We start from the raw sequence: 17306 nt of genomic DNA on the forward strand, positions 1-17306 counted from the left end.
AGGAGTCTTCAAAGACCACTTTAAGATTTAAAATTTAGGATTTGTGGTTCTAGTCCTGGATTATTCTCACGCTGATGCCCGAAGGCTTCTTACAGGAAACATTCCATGAAACAGAAACTTGGCAGCACCAAGATATTGACCAGTCTTCCCTCTGTTTGCTAGAATATGGTTTGGCACCATTTCAGCGTGATGCATTTGGCCTCCCTGCCAATGGTCAATTGCATCAAGCTTGGCCATAGTTCTAAAGTTTCTAGGATCTTTTAATTTTTGAGTTATAGCAAAAGAAAGTTTCAGAAACCATCGAGCTGATACAATGGACTCTTTAGAACTAGACTAAAAGTTCTCATAGCATTGCTGGTCAAGCATGTGCTACTTCTCTATCCTGCTGCAGCCTGGATATTTGATATGATTCCTACCCTGGAAGCATGAGGGTAGGAGTGAGAAGTGCCATGCCACCAGAATAAAAACATCCATGCTCTAACATCAAGGTTCCAACCTAGACCTTGAGCCACCATCCTGAGTTCATTATATAGCAAGCCCCTTGAAGGCAGAGGTTGTGTCTTCCCCACAAAATTTGGCACAAGAATCGTATACTTAGGTACCAAAGAAAGATTTGCTAAACTGAATTTTGTGGTTCAGTAGAGAGATGGAAGTTCATCAGTCTGAGGTTGGCACATGGGCAACAAGTAACATTCAGTTAAATGGTTCTCCCAGAGCAGCAAAGACTCCTCAAAATAGCTGCTTATGACAAACCAGCACAGATTTATCTACAATGTAGGATGGCAGTGTCATCATGCAAGGGTTGAGCATGAAAAATGTAAATGATGCTGCTGTTCTTTCAAGTGTTCTCACTTCTGGATGCAAGGATTTGTAAATATCACCATCATCCCATTGTCTTGCTCTTCAAAGGAAAAACGCATTTAACACATTCGAGAAGTACTTAATCAGTAAATGGCAACCGTACATTTGGGCAGAACCCAAAAAGTGATGAGAAGTATAATATCATGCAGCAGGACCAATTTGTCAGTGAGCTGACAGCCAGATTTTAAAACTCAGTCACAGGGAGCAGAGCTTAAAAATAGATGAGAAGTTTAAACTTAGAATGGATTCTAGAAAATGATCACATGTATCAGATCTAAATACAAAGAGATCTTTAAGAGATTATGGAGAAGGGGGGGGGGGTGTGCTTATTTAGGTCACTCTACTGTTTACCCAAATCAGTATCACAGCCTTTGAAAACAATTCTTATTGCTCCCTAGAGACATAAGAACCACAAAATCTTGGGCAGTCCAGAACTAAAAGCATTCTCCCAATCAACAAAATCTTGAATCTAAACACCAAAAGAACACTTCAGGCACACTATGTCACAGAATTTGACTGTATGCCAACTGGAAGTGCAGCCTACGGGACATGGAATCTCAGCTCTCCTTTTAAAGTGCTCATTAATTTAACAAACTTATTTAGCACCTGCTGGGCATCAGGCACTGGGGACCCAAACCTGATTAAAGCCCGTCCAGTCTGTAAACTCAAGAAGCCCCCAGTGAACAGTGGAAAGCAGACACCCACAAATGGTAACAATACAGTGTGCTGAGAACTGTGCTAACAACAGCCCACCCAGATAAATAAAGACTCTGAGCTCCAAATGCCATGTAGGGCAACAGCTGGAGTCAACAGCATCTTTTCATTAAGGGCCAGGTTCTGTGGTGGACTCAAATGGTGCTACCACTTCTAAAGGAAATCATTCTTCTCTGCTCAGAAAGAGAGAGTCAAAACCATAAAGCAGTCAAAGTAAAAAAGCAATCCGGATTTAATACAACGTTCTTATAGGAAAGAGGATTGCCCTTGACATGACCCAAAGCGACAAAGTACAGATATCTAGCGCACTGCATGTAAGATTAGACACTAGAATTACAAGCTCAGGAGATGGTGGCACTGTGGCAGGAGGCAGGAGGTGGGGGTCCTGATAGAGAGAGAGAAGGGGCAATTATGAAGACCTTAAAATTTACGAGGACGCATTTTTAATTTGAGCTCAGAATTTAAAAAATTACACTGGAAGAAGATCATGTTATTTGCTTTAAAAAGTACTTAGCTATGTTCCATAATTTAAGCATATATCAACATTATATATATTGTCTCTACTTACAAGGAGTTTATAATCCCATCGTGCAGTTAGGACTTAGTCACATGAAATAATTTAAGAACATCATTCAGACGAAGTAATCAAACTTAAAAATCTATGTTTTGTCTTTGAGCAGTAGTTCCTAAGCATAACCTGTGCATGTACTTCCTTCACAATTACTGTCACATCTCAGTTCCACTATACTCTAGGCTTTTCATTCCCATTTTCTTACTTAAATAAGTGTATCTTAGTCCCTTAATGGGAAACCAATTTTTGGCCCTAAATAGAAGGTAACCTTAAACACATCACAGTTAAATCATAAAATATCATCCATGAACCATCTGAAATGACCCCACGACACTAAACAATGCTAAAGACTGGCACTAAGCTATCAATAAAGACTGGTAAAGTGCACTAAAGGCTGATACACCAGAAATAACCATCTTAATCAGGACAATGAAGACAACTTTGATGCAAATTCTGTCCCTGGCCCTTGTTAGCAACTTCATCTGTTTAATTTCCTCAACTAGTTACCACCATCATATGGCACAGTCAATGAGGCAGATAGTTCTATGAGAATTATATGAAATAATGTTCTTGAAACAATTCTCTAAATATTAAAGCACCATAAAAATATTGTCATGGGTAAAGTGGAGAGAAAAAAAAAACTTAAAACCTTAAAACTGCCCTCTTCTTTTTGCCTACACTTGCACTCACTTCCTCTGGCCTATTGGTTTGTGCTGGTCTCTAGAGGGAGGCCGAGGCCATCCCTGATGACAGGTGGCCTCATTTCAATCACCCCCACACACTGCATGCCTCAGAGATCAAGGCAGGTTCTGCCCTCCGTGTTTGTTGGTGATGATCTCTACCCTGCAGCTCACCTCCACACTCAGCAGTAACCCACCAATATCATCAAAAAGCACTGAGAACACAGTTCCCTGATTTTCTCTTTGAGTGAAATGCTTTGCTTTTCCAAAATAGTTCAGAGCCTGACATGACCAGCACATTTCTTCAAAAGTGGTTCTCTCCAGGGGACAAGAACACAGCTGTCAGAAGGCTTGACCTAGAAACACGAGACCAAAGAAAGTCAACTTTTCCCCCAACAGCACCATATTCTACCCTGCCACCACTTTACCCAGCCGTAGACAGCCGAATCTCACCTCTGAATCCAACACCGAAACCACAGCTGACCTCTAATCCTGTAACGTTTCAATTTGCACCTTGAAAATCAAGCCAAACAAATCTGAACTAAACACCTTCAATTTCAAAGACAATATTTAACCCCTTATTTTCCGATATAAATTTTAGAATTAGGTATTTAGTGGACTATTACACTGAACAAGCCCGACTGGTGGGGTGCAACTTGAAACAAATGTATTCTTTTGCCCTGCTGCCTGCTCTACTTGCTCTGTGGGACTGGCTCGTCTCTCACCCCCAGATGAAATACAGAGCAGGCACTTTGAATGCTCTGGTTCTTGGAGATAATGAAAAATCCTCTGGTCACATGAACTCACAAAAAGCTTATTTCTATGAAGAAAATATACATACTTTTACAACAGTCAAAACTCCAAACTTCAGTTAAAATGAAATCTTCTCTTTCCCAGCTCCAACCTACATCAGGCAGAAAGCCTTTAAAGAGAAAGGGAGAAGTAGTTGGTTTCTCTATGTCCCACCAGTTTTGGACTCTCTCAGGGTAACAGTGGGAGAGGAGGGAGGAGAGGTGAGGAGACAGGGAAGGCTTGATTGAGCTGGGACAGCTATAATCTGGTGCTGGCACTCTACGAGCTAGGAGTGTCTCTCTTTATCATAAAGGAACTCTTCTGGGTTCTGGAGAAATACCCCATTGCTGAGGATTCTCTTCTGCAGTTCCTTTGATGCGGTCAGTTACAATCCCCAGCCCCCAAGACCCTGGGCCTCCGGAACATGCTCTGTCTCGTTCTGCCAAGGTCTTCCATTCTTCTAAGTGGTCTGCCTGAGCAGCAAGGGCTTCTCCAGGCAGCCTTTTGGAGCAGAAGTGAAGATAACCCCACACCACCTCTGTTTTGGGTGGACCCTACACCTGAGTCACACACAAAACAAACAACAAACCATGCATGCTTGTCCCAAGATCTTACATAATACAGCCCATTGCCAACATCACCCTTCTCATGCCAGAGCCAGAGTTTAAGCTGCCACATCTCACCTTTAGATTTCTCAGGTGAAAGCCAGGCACCAGTTCACAGTGCCTCTCAAACTGCAGAGGACATTCATGAAGCCCTCAGAGCAGTTTTCTTGGTGCCTCTCTCAGTTAATGTGGGTTGGAGGAAAATACCACAGCCTCTCTCCAGCATGTATGTATTTGACAGAGAAAATGGGCTCCTCAGCACATTGACAATGCCTCAGAGAAGTCCTCTCTCAAATCACCAACGCTTCTTTCACTTGGGTGGCCAGGTAATGGCCATGGTAATCATTTTAGACCAGCTCCTTGGCATATCACTTTGGAATGTGAAGCAGCTGTCACCTTTCCCCTCAGGGCCTCAGTTGCAACTAAAACAGGATGAATTCCATCTTAACATCCTTGAACATCAATGATGCTATCAATCCTTATAAGTAAAATTTCCATCACCATATTTTCCTACAAAGAGTGTTTATTTTTTTTTTACCTCAACAAAAAAAAGGGCTTCAAAGAAATAAAGGGCTATACTCAAAACAAAAAGAAACAGAAGAAAATTATTTCCTATTTATAATTACTATCTCTAATACTATCTTCTATAATACTTTCTTCTTTCTGAAAGAAAGAAGTTTCAGTAAAGTGGTAAACTAAGGAATGACCAGAAAACTTGGGGTGTTAGGACACTGCTGCTCTCTATGAAGAAAAGAGCCTCCAAAAGTGGAGCAGTAAACAGTGGCCACAGCTGCCAGGGGATGACGATTGACCAAAAGGTCTGATATTTGACTTTTAAGAGATTATCAGAGACATTCAAGTCTATAGTTTCAGTAAAATAGTAGGGGTTTTGGTTAGAATGTCTCATAAATAATTATCCATAGGACATTTTATTTCTTTGTATCTTTTTCTTAAAAAAGAAATATTGAAGACATTTTGTTGAAATATTTCAGCTCATGGACACTTTTGGTGTTGGTCATATTTGCCTTTAGGAAACAATAAATTACATCATTGATAATTTAGGGAAAGATCAGTAGGCTCAAAATTTTAAGGCAAAGGAATTCTTGTATTATAAACAACCATATTAGATGACTCCATCTTTCCGACACCTCGTATAAGCACTTAGCTCTGTGGCATTAAAAACCCAAAGAATGGGATCCATATTGAAAAGGAAACATAAGAGCAAACAAGGTATCCAGTAAGAGAAGTCACCTGAAAAACTTGTGTGACAGCTTTCATAAAACTCTTTCACTGAAATATTGCCAAAGCTGACATGAAGTTTCGGGGGGTATTTTAGACAGTGCTATTAAAAATGTGTAAAGAAAAAATTTTTTTTGTATAAAATATTAACTATGAGCCTTCTTTAAAGGAACTGCATCATCGTACTCTACTGAATCTTCAAAGATGAAATAATGTTCAGGAGAGGCATAGCAAATGCCCATTTAACCTCCTCCAGTGCAATCACATAAGCTAACTGGGCAGAGGAGACATTGACAAAGAGAACAATCTAAATAGCATAGATGGCATACAGATCCAGAAGGTAAACTTCTAGAGAGAGTACAAGATGCATGGCTCCTCCAAGCACACCTCCAGTTTGAGTGCAAATTTAGTTGTTGTTGCTTTTTTAACTAGTTGGAATCTATTTTTCTTTTAATTGAGTATTTAATTCATACCATTTTCTCTCTTGGCTGTTACTCTGGTTACAATAGGTCTCCACCTCGCCAGAACATTGCATCTGAACTGGCTGAGACAGAACCAGTGTTAAAACAGGCCCCAAAACAGGTATTTCAGAAAAACAAGGAATAGTGATAACCAGCCTTTTTCTTCACTTAGAAAGAGACTATGAGTCAGAAGGTTGAAATCTCTATCTTCCAAATGTAGAAAACTTGAGCTCAGTGCAGAAATGGAAACCAAAATGTATCAAGAATGAAGCAGAAAATGACCTCATAGAACCTCCTCAAACACAAAAAAGTCAAGATGGTTTTTGAGAAGTAAACATCTGATAATCTGGCCTCTTCTATTAGGATTGACCCCACTCCAACATTTTTAAAGGAAGATGTTTTTGTTTTATTTAGCGAAGGGATATGAAATGTGATTAAAGGGATATAATGGGTTAGAATAAATCAACTCACACACTAGAAACACTCCTGTGTAATGATTATTTCAAAGTGGCAAAATTCAGGGCAATCTGAGAAAAGAGAATTCAAAAGTCACATTTCCTGATAAGGTTATGTGGAACACACATGCACAAAACCTCCATATTTTTCAGTGTCTTTGTCAAGGGGTCAAGAGCTCAAACATCAAAATAAGTTATTTTGTACATCACAGTGCACAGAACAACAGAAGGAAAGATACTTTCTTGGCGGGCACTTTGCAAAAGGTCATTTTGCAAAAGGTCCATATCAATCTGAAATGGAAGGATCAGAGCTCAGAGCCTCATGGCCTTCATTTGCTGGACCCCTCCTCTTCTTTGATTGTGGTGGCCCCAGTAGGAGCTGTTTCCTCTAAACCTGCTGGCTTCCTCTCTTCCTCTTCCTCCTCATCCTCCTGGGGTTTGAGGTCTAAGCATTTCTGCATGCATTCCTACATAGCCTGGAACTGGTCTACACAGTCTAACCCCTTGAAATCCTCTGTGCTGTGGTGGAAGCAGAAAAAGATCACCTTAAACCATTTCCCACAAGGAGCACTGGCCATTCTCCCATGGCATGGGCAGTTCCAGTTAATGTCTCCATTTGGCTGCATCAATCCTTGCTCCTCGTATGGATCGCTGGGTTCATCAGCCACCAGCTCTGCACTGCTTGGAGTTTCATGGTCTTCTTTGGTCCTTTCCTTCTTGAGGCATTAGGCCATTGCTGCAGCCCAAGCACTCAGCCCTCACAGTGATGGCAGTGGCTGATTCATGCCTTGACCCAAATTTAGTTTTAATTGATAGGTATTTTTCCATAAAAACAGCCTGTAAACACAAGCCAACTTCTCTGGCACTCAATCTAAGACAACAGTCTGTTTCGATGCTGGAAGAAAATTTGAATATGTTGAACTTGGTGGTAAGTCTTATTGCCTCCCTAAAGAGTTTTCAAGGGTAATGCTATCCTCAAAAATCACCTACAGGACTCAACTTTAGCATCTAACTCCCTTTAAGAAGCACTTTCACTGTGAAGGAAATTCCCATTAGACACTCTATTTTTTTAAATTAATTTACTGAGAAACTATGGGCACACTATTTAATTCATCTGGGACCCAGTTTCACATCTGTTAAAATGAAGCAAGTAGAGCAAATGGTCACTAATTTCCTTTCTAAAGCTAAAAAAATTTAAAACTCTTAAGTTTTACACTAAACTTCAACAGGTGAATAATCTTAATGATCCCAAACATCAAAAAATATAATACTTCACTATCAGTATTCAACTGCTCCAAACTACTCCAAATAATTTCCCTGCACTTGAGTAAAACATATAAAATGAAGAATTGTGGGGGTTCCAATTATTAGCATCATATAATGCAAAGATGACAATGTTGCTGTTTATCTTAACAGGATTGCTAGAGTTAGAAACACTTTTACAAGTAATAGTAACAATTTTTCAAAAGCAATTTTGTTTTCATAGATAGTTTCATAGCATTCCATTAACACAGCTAAAGACATAATGGATCAGAAAATTTTATGTTACCTGACATATTGTGACCTATAACCTTGCTTAATTCAGCAGTTACAGTAGGGCATGTGCACAGCACAACTCACCTTGCAACGTTTCAGGAATTACAGGTTTTGGCAGTTAAACTAAACAGAGAAAAAAATGGCTGTCACAGAGCCAAAACCAAGAATTTAACCCACTCCAGATGTTAGCTTAATCTTTAAAGAATTTCATTTTCACATGGGATGTCATATCATATCATAAATAAGCCATAAACTTATACTTAAAGAAAAAATTATTTAGATGCTTTAAATGTTATATAAGAAATATTTAGACTCCTCATATTGACTCAATATAAGTTAGAATTGGAAAATTCAATATATTTTTTCTAGGTTAGTCTTTCAGTAACATATTCGCTTCTAACATTATAGCTTAGTACTATTGCCACCCCCCCCAAAGTAGTACTTATTTTTATAGTGGAAAAGGATGATTCTTCCTTAACCCCTCAAAAATTCCATAATAGCATTTGCTTGCACGAAAGGTATAATAGACATATTTTGAATATTTAAGTGCAGATTTCATAAACACTATAGATAATCTTCATGCCAAACAAGATGCAACTTGACGAAAAACATCTATGAATGCTTAGAGCAGCAGACACATATTTTTGGAAACAAGAGAACAAGAAAGGACAGGAAAAAATGACAGTATAAAGCAGCAACTACACTGAATGTGTAGTTGTAAGGAAATACACTTATTTCTAAATAAACATAGAGTCTTTCTATATTGAAGATAGATTCCACAGAGAAAAAAGCTATGATATTATTATAATTGAAGGAAAAAAACCTCACCACAATAAGGGTCCATTAACTATGATCTTAAAGGATATTTGAAAAGTTTTTTTAGATACCTGGCACATAGAAGACTCCTAATATTGTTGAACAAATGAATGAAAGAATGCAAAGCAAAATTAAAATGCTCGATAAAATCATCAGGAGAAAACTATATAATATGGGATAATCTTCAATAAAATGTATTCACTTTTATATTCCAGTTACTCTAGCCTGAAACTACTCAAGTGAAATTAATTAACCACATTTTGAGCATAGGTAATGCAGCACAGTGAACTGGATAAGGTGCCCAGGATACAACGTGAATGGGACACAGGCAAAGAGATAAGAAGGCAAATGAGGAGGCAAATATGAAAAGAGAAAAATCATAACACAATGTAATCAGCACTAAAACAGTGATATGAAAAAATAAATCCCAGGTGAGCAGGAAAATGGATTGACTGGGAGGGTTAGAAAAGGCATCACAAAGATTATGACATCTGAATTGTGTATAAAAGTCTAAAAACCAAAAAAAAAAAAAGTAAAAAAACAAAACAAAACAAATAAAAAGATACAAAAATAAAGATAAAAGAATAAAAGTCTGAGGAGGAGAAAGGGGGATGGGGAGAAGTGCAATCCTCAAGTAGAGCACATGTAAGTACTATATGAGAAGGAACTGGCATGAGCGTATGCAATTCCCACCTCCTGGCATGACCTTTCCTCATGGGAACACCAGCAAAATTCTTATTTCAAGATAAATTCACATTTCACCTTCTTGGTAAAGCCCTTTCTAGACCCTTCCCACCCCTGAATCTATCTCAGGCATTAAAATTGCTCTTTCTCCATGCTCTTGTGGCCACGGTATTACTGTTTTTAACAAATAGTATTATGATTATTTCCTTCTTACCTATGTCTCACCCCCCTAGTCTGTGAACTGATTCATGTCTGTACCCCACTGCCTAGTGGCAAACCATTGACAAATGTTTGTTAGGGAGGGGGAGGGAAGCCAGGGGGCAGCTACCCACCATGTAACAGCTATTATCTATACACATTACAAATGTCATCTTCTTTCATCTTCCTAGCAATTCTATGAGGTTGCCATTACTATTCCCATTTTAAAGATGAAGAAACTGAGGCTCAGAACAGCTAAATGACTCTCTGATGCAGACTGACAGAGCCATAATTTAAATCCAGGTGCCCCATCCCCACCTCCAACTCCAAAACCATTCTCTTAGCTGACATTAATGGACCCATCTTACTTAACCTAGATCAACCTTCTTTGTAAATAAGGCACCATATTTCTGGTAATGATTTTATGAACTACTGCAAATTGAGAAAATGTGACTATTTACAGTTTCCGACTGTTGTTTCATAAATTCTGATGTGGGAAAAAGGAAATTCAGCCTTTCTCACTGAGCATACATTGGGAATTTCACAATCATAATTTAAATAAAATAAGCACAGGATAACACTACAAGGATTTGGGGGGGGAATCCTTTACTATTATACTAAATCTGACTCCCCACAACATAACACAGACTAGAAATCTGAGTCACTCTAGTTCTTCTGCAGCCCATATGAAATAAATACTATTGTGAAGAGAGTATGTATTTATTTAACAATAATGTCATCCTGTCTGTGGGAAACGCTAGATGGAAATAAAATATAATGACTCTGACAGTTATCAGAGCTCTAATGTAACTCAAATATTGCCAGCAAAAGACTGGTTTAAATTCTTGGGTCTATAAATAAAGATAAAAATAGATTGTGCAAGTTGAAACCCATTAAGGAGAAAGACCATTCAAAAAGATGAAGAGAAGATTTGGGGCATATGTGAAACATTTTATTTTTACATATATTAACTAGAAAAATAAGAAATGATATTATTTGGTTTGGTAAATCAATATCCACTATAGCAGAGATATTGACTGCTCACTGAATAGCCAAGGGTCCTTTCGTGTTTTCCATTCCCCTAGTCATTAGGCAGCATCATGTGACTAGTACTTAAAACTGGGCTCTGAGCAGAAGTGAAATGCGCGGCAGTGGGGCCAAAGTACTTAAGAGCTGGTATGAAAGTTTCCAGCTCTCTCTTCTCTTATCACCTGACCAAAGAGGTCATGATGCCAGGTGGTGCAATTATAAGATGGTTGAGCCTTTAATAATCCAGTTCGGCACAAGTCAAGAAGGTACAGAGCCTGAGACCCTAAATGACAGTGCAATGCAAGTCCCCTGCCAACTCATGTTGCATATATAGCATCAGCCATTATTGAGCTCTTGTTCTGTCAAAGGTTAGTAAATTACTACAGCCTAATTTGACCTATCCTAACATAACTAAGGACCAAAAATTTATTTACAGTTAAGTTGTCTAAATATCTAATACATGAATTCTATGTTCCATTTGATTGATCCAGATTAAATCGCAGCTTCTCATCACCTTAGAAAGCATGTTTATTTCAAGCGTACATAATATATTATGTAGCATTCATATTTTAGCACTTTGTATAATTACTGGAGCTCTGTTTCAAAGGAATGAGTTTTGTTTCCTGGAAGAAGTAGCCCAGTGTACCACTTTAATCTGGAAATTCTTGCCTGCAGATTTATTCAATGGGTTAGATTGTGCTGCAGTTTCAGAAAATGAAAAAGATATCACTATTATTAATTGCATCCAAAATAATAATGAGAATTTACTATCAGTAAGGCCTTGCAATGTGCCAAGCACGCTGCTGAGAGCTTAATGCACATCATCTCACTTAGTTCTCATGATTTTAGTACCTTTTTACTATCCATTTTTTTACAAGACTATATAATTTTTCCCCAGGTCATTCAGATAGTAGTGGATTTGAAATTTACAAAACTGTCTGAAGCTAGAGTCTGTGCTCTTAACTGCTAATTACCCCAGAGTTTTTCAAAGTACGCCACATTGGATGATTTGGGGTGGTTCATAGATGAAAGTTATTTCTTAACAGTTAATGCATGTTAAAAAGAAATACAACAGAGCAAACCCCTCTGTTTGCTTAGAACAAGGCCAAGGTGGATAACTACTTTTTTTTTTATCAGATGGTTTAAAGAAAAATATTAATAGTTCAGGTAATAATCCAATGTTGCAAAAATCAAGACAATGGTAAGCAAATAACTAAAAGTTGGAAATTATTGAAATACATTTTCTGGTACTGGAAAAAAAATGTTTGGCACATAGGAAATCTGAGTTCTAGTCTCTGCCTCCACCAAGCTCTGTGCCATCATCACTCTGGGCTTTGTTTCTTTATTTATAAAATATCATCTTAAACTGCACTCTCTTAGAGCTCCAACGTAAATATTGCAATTTCTTGGCCCATTATTGCCATCTTATTTTACTTTACCATCCCAATGCAAAGAAATATGATAGAAGTCATAACCCGCAAGCAGTGATGCTTTTTAAAGGCAGATAACCAAAATACAATTGTTCTGCAGTTCATCTTTGAAGGTAAAGTTTTTAACTCATGGACACTGTACTGGTTTGAAAGGATTTATGCACCCTAGAAAAGCCATGTTTTAATCCTAATCCCATTTTATAAAAGCAGCCATTTCTTCTAATCCCTATTCAGTACTGTATGTTTGGCACTGTAATTAGATCACCCCCCTGGAGAAGTGATTTAATCAAGAGTGGTTGTTAAGCTGGATTAAGTTGAGGCGTGTCTACACCCATTTGGGTGGGTCTTGATTAGTTTACTGGAATCCTATAAAAGAGGAAACATTTTGGAGAAAGTGAGAGATTCTGAGGGAGCAGAATGATGTCGTCACGAGAACCAGAGCCCACCAGCCAGAGACCACTGGAGATGAAGAAGGAAAATGCTTCCCACGGAGCTTCATAAAACAGGAAGCCAGGAGAGAAAGTAGCAGATGATGCCGTGTTCACCATATGCCTTTCCACATGAGAGAGAAACCCTGACCGTGTTCACCATGTGCCTTGTCACTTGAGAGAGAAATCCTGAACTTCATTGGCCTTCTTGAATCAAGGTATCATTCCCTGGATGCCTTTGATTGGACATTTCTATAGACTTGTTTTAATTGGGACATTTTCTCAGCCTTAGAACTGTAAACTAGCAATTTATTAAATTCTCCATTTTAAAAGTTATTCTCTTTCTGATATATTGCATTCTGGCAGTATCTGTTGTACAGACACTGAGAGGTGTACTCGAAGCATAGGTCAGACAAATTCTGAAAAATTATTTGTTATTGGTCCATAATAAGATAAGAAGCATGAGCCAGAAAATGAAGCACCTGCATCAATAAGCCCATTATTTAGTTTAGCTGATTGTTTTTTTCATAGCAAGAATTTCTCAATGAAGGAAGCAATGCATTGATCTACACTCTGGAGCAAGCTCCTCATCTAATCACAGATAAGTAACAAAGTTTGTAGACAGCACTTTGAGTAGCATTGGTGTACAGCACAGTATACCACTCTCAATTTTTTATACTTTTAATTTTCATTTAAAATTATACTTTCAATTTTTTATAATGTGCCTCTGCTTAGTTCAGGTACATGAAGCTGCTGGCAAATGAGAAATGCAAACTAAGCTTTCTGGTGAAGTGTTTGCTTTTTCTTTTGAACGGCCAGAAAAATAAGCACAAAACCTGTTCTAGTTTGCTAGCTGCTGGAATGCAACATACCAGGAACAGAATGGCTTTTAAGAAGGGGAATTTAATAAGTTGCTAGTTTACAGTTCTAAGGCTGAGAAAATGTCCCAATTAAGACAAGTCTATAGAAATGTCCAATCAAAGGCATCCAGAGAAAGATACATTGGTTCAAGAAAGCCAATGCAGTTCAGGGTCTCTCTCTCAAGTGAGAAGGCACATGGCGAACACGGTCAGGGTTTCTCTCTCATGTGGAAAGGCACATGGTGAACACAGCATCTGCTAGCTTTCTCTTCTGGCTTCCAGTTTCATGAAGCTCCATGGAGGCATTATCCTTCTTCATCTCCAAAGGTCACTGGCTCGTGGACTCTCTGCTTCATGGTGCTGCAGCATTCTCTGCTCTCACCAAATCTCCATTCTCCAAAATGTTTCCTCTTTTATAGGACTTCAGAAAATAATCAAGATGCACCCAAATGGGTGGAGACATGCCTCTACCTAATCCAGCTTAACAGCCACTCTTGATTAAGTCACATCTCCAGGGAGATGATCCAATTACAGTTTCAAACATACAATATGGAATAGGGATTAGAAGAAACAGCTGCCTTTACAAAATGGGATTAGGATTAAAACATGGCTTTTCTAGGGTCCATACATCATTTCAAAGCAGCGCAAAACCAAAGGCTAAAGGGAATTAGATAGTGAGCCTGAAACAAATTTAAACATGCTCTACCACCTCCTTAAACTGTCTCTATTTAATTTTTCATGGAAAGATGTTTGTGTTGGATCCCTACGTATTTTTGCAGAAAATAAGCAAGCATGTGGTTCTTTTTATTTAGTGATCTTAGGAGGAGGCAATGAGTAGAACTGTTAAATTTGTGTGGGGTCAATTCTGGTTTTGGAAACCAACAATAAATTATAAACCTAATGATTTCAGAAAACTATCTGCAAGGCATTAATTGTCATAATTTGGAGATCCGTGTATCAGAGATAATCACAATACTAAAAATATTTCAGGTATTCTATTCAGGGCTATAACCGCATTGTAATCATCCCTGGAAATCTCAGGGTGTGTGTGAGACTTCCTGGAGGGAGAAAATGTAATTAGCATCTGTTTTGAGAACTGTATTCACACCCCAAATGGTCCTTTGATATTTTCATCTTTTTTATCTTTGTATTCCCAATAGGACCTAGTCACTGCCTGAAATGCCTAAAAAAGATTTATTTTGTGATGCAGGTACTTCACCTCCAGATTAGTAGTGCTAAAAGTCATCTCATGTAGTACAGAACATCATTAAGAACTAACCAAACCAAAACAAAGTTCACTCTTCTAGAGGGGAAGAAAATGTGAGCCAGGATAAACACAATCAAAATGCAGAGTGTACCAACAAGCCACACCTCGCCAGCTCAATGTTCCACCAAAATCCTTCCCCTTTGGGATTTATTTCTATAGAGACCGTCTCTCAGTTCCATAAATAAAACTAGAAGTTGCTAGGAAACAGTCTGACTTCTCAAGACACAACTGAAAGGGAGTGGCTGCTTCCTACCAAGAGGTAGAGAAATCTGAAGCCTTTTGCTGACATATGTGCTATTGTTATAAACCCAGATTCTCAGCATGTCTACTTTACAGAGCCCAGGATTTTATTATGCATCCTCTTTAGCCACAGCAGTCTTAAATTTATAACTTAATTTTGACACTGAAACAATTTTCTCCATCCTAATCTTGCGGTTCCTCAAAAACAAAAGTCCTCTGTGAATGAATGTACCATCTCAACTTACTTCATGTAATAGTGTCCAGTTAAAAAACTGTTTTGCATATTTACAAGTTATTAATATTCATTAGTATTACATTATCTATCTTCTTAAACTTTTGAAAATTCCCACATAACTGGGATACTGTTTTTTTAAGTTTTACATCAAATTTATGTTACTGCTTTTAAAAACAACCTAGTAGTTTTTACCTATATTAAAACTTCCCCAAGCACTCTCCTCTGAAGTAATAATAATTGAAGTAGCTGACTCATTCTCTGGCCCCTTTAAAAGAAGTCAGGTATGCCTCCTTTATCCTTTCCCATCTTTCTAGCCACTCAAGAGGCTCAGGAATAACTACTGATGCAAGAAAGCCTTACTAATCGTGACTAAAACAAGGAGGAGAATATTTTTCTCATATACACAAAAATTCTAGAAATGCCATCCAAACTCCTTCCATCTTGCTACTCTGTCATCTTTAGCTTTTTATCCTCTTGACTGATGTCTCATGATTGCCACATGATACAACAGCTCAAGACATCACACCCTTTCACCAGAGTCCCAAGTACAAGAGAAAGGGACATTTAAAAGACATTTAAAAGTCTTTATGAGGCCTGGCTTTTCATTTTTAAGGGAAGTTCCCTTCAAAGACTTTCCCTTACACCTTATTACCCAGGACTGGGCCACATGCCCCCTCCTAGACTAATCACCAATTGGATTGCCATACAGGCTTAGACCTTGGCATACAGGTCTACCTGCCCTAAAATCAGGGCTTTCTGCCTAACCTCTGACCCTAAGAGTGTTCTGTCAAATACCACAGTGCCGTCAACCTTGTCCTCTCCACGTGGTACAGCAAAATCCCTTCAGAAGTGAGGCTGCCACTTCAGTCTAGAGGTCAAAAGAGACTTTCCTAACCCTAGGAGAAAAATGCCTTACATCTGTTTAAGGCCAGGTGTTTTCTTACTCGATTTGAGATCCCAGATAATCCAATCTTTCTTTTAACACAGTCGTGGCCCTACAACTATAGAAAGTAGGACCTGTACCTTTTAAGGTGATTCATTGTAGAATCAATAACATGCCTGAGAATACCAAATACCTCATTCTATGCCAGGACCTCTGTTAAGTCCCAGCCTCTTCCCTGCTAGGGATTTAAAACTATTAGAAATAATATGAAAAATAACTGGCAAGAAGATGGGACTCAAATAATTAGCCTTATTCTGAGTTGTCTGGAAAAATTAAGTGGAACTGTTTTCTTCCCACCCTAAATCAAGAGCATGGACAGAACTTCCATTTCAGGCATAATAAAGTAACTAGTACCAGACGAGCCCTCCTAATGAAAAGAACTGTAAAACTGAACAAAACATATGAGGCAGTGGTTATCAGACACTGGCTAACCAGTGGTTTAAGACTGTAACCCTGTGAGAAGAGAAACTCATGAGGTTACTCTATGATCAACCAAGTCACAGCCAGGGGACAATTTCCTGAGTGCAGTACAGGGAGCTAGAGGCCATGGCAGTTCTGGTGAGGTGAAGAGGCAGAGATCATAGTTTGGGTCAACTTAAGCAGCTAGAATCTGCAGGCCAGGACACCGGAAAGGAAAGAAGTATGGAGGGGTGGGGCACAAATGCTCATATGGTGATTCCACACAAGCCTTTAGCCAAGAGCTGGACTGTACACATAAAAGGCAAGACTACCAAAGCTTACCAAAGAGTAGCTGCTTCAGGACTGAGAGTGCAAAGGAGATGCCAGAGAATGAGCATTGCTGGAAGACAATGGAGGTACAGCCTAGCCAAAGTGGAGATAACTGGTTAACATCCTGTACATTCAGATAAGACATCAGGAAAGCCATTCCTCAGAAGTAAATCCAACATCCTAAAGGAAGTCTATTATTATAGACTTGCCATAACAAAGCCTAAAACCAATGCCTAGCAAAATCCAAGTTCAGGAGACTGAACTTGGAGGCCAAAAGCTACTAAGTTAGAAATGCTGGGGAAATATATTGGTCTTCCCACCAATCTACCCTAACAAAGTGTAAAATGAAACATACACAAATTCAAAGAACTAGCATTGCCTACTAGAATAAAAATGAATACTCTTACTCCAAAGAATTCAGAATTTCTACAACATAGAATCCTTAATGTCCAGTGAAAATAAAAAATTGCTAGATATGCAAAGAAACAGAAAAGGGGACCCATGTTCAAGAAAAAAATCAGTCAATAGAAACT

The 17306-nt window shown here is 38.6% G+C and overlaps 1 protein-coding gene across 3 annotated transcripts in view; it reads right to left on the reverse strand.

Annotated features, from left to right (window-relative positions):
• The window catches only part of HECW2 (HECT, C2 and WW domain containing E3 ubiquitin protein ligase 2), a 405018-nt gene that overhangs the window by 192445 nt on the left and 195267 nt on the right, over positions 1-17306 (reverse strand). The window contains exon 1 of one of the 3 annotated variants that reach the window (XM_077154520.1): positions 3668-4117. The exons of the other annotated variants lie outside the window; for them this stretch is intronic. The gene's annotated coding sequence lies outside the window, so the exon portion shown is untranslated. Of the gene's footprint in view, positions 1-3667; positions 4118-17306 lie in introns of those variants that run through there. 3 annotated transcript variants of the gene reach the window in all.

The sequence above is a fragment of the Tamandua tetradactyla genome, chromosome 3, assembly GCF_023851605.1.
Source record: "Tamandua tetradactyla isolate mTamTet1 chromosome 3, mTamTet1.pri, whole genome shotgun sequence".
NCBI lineage: Eukaryota > Metazoa > Chordata > Mammalia > Pilosa > Myrmecophagidae > Tamandua > Tamandua tetradactyla.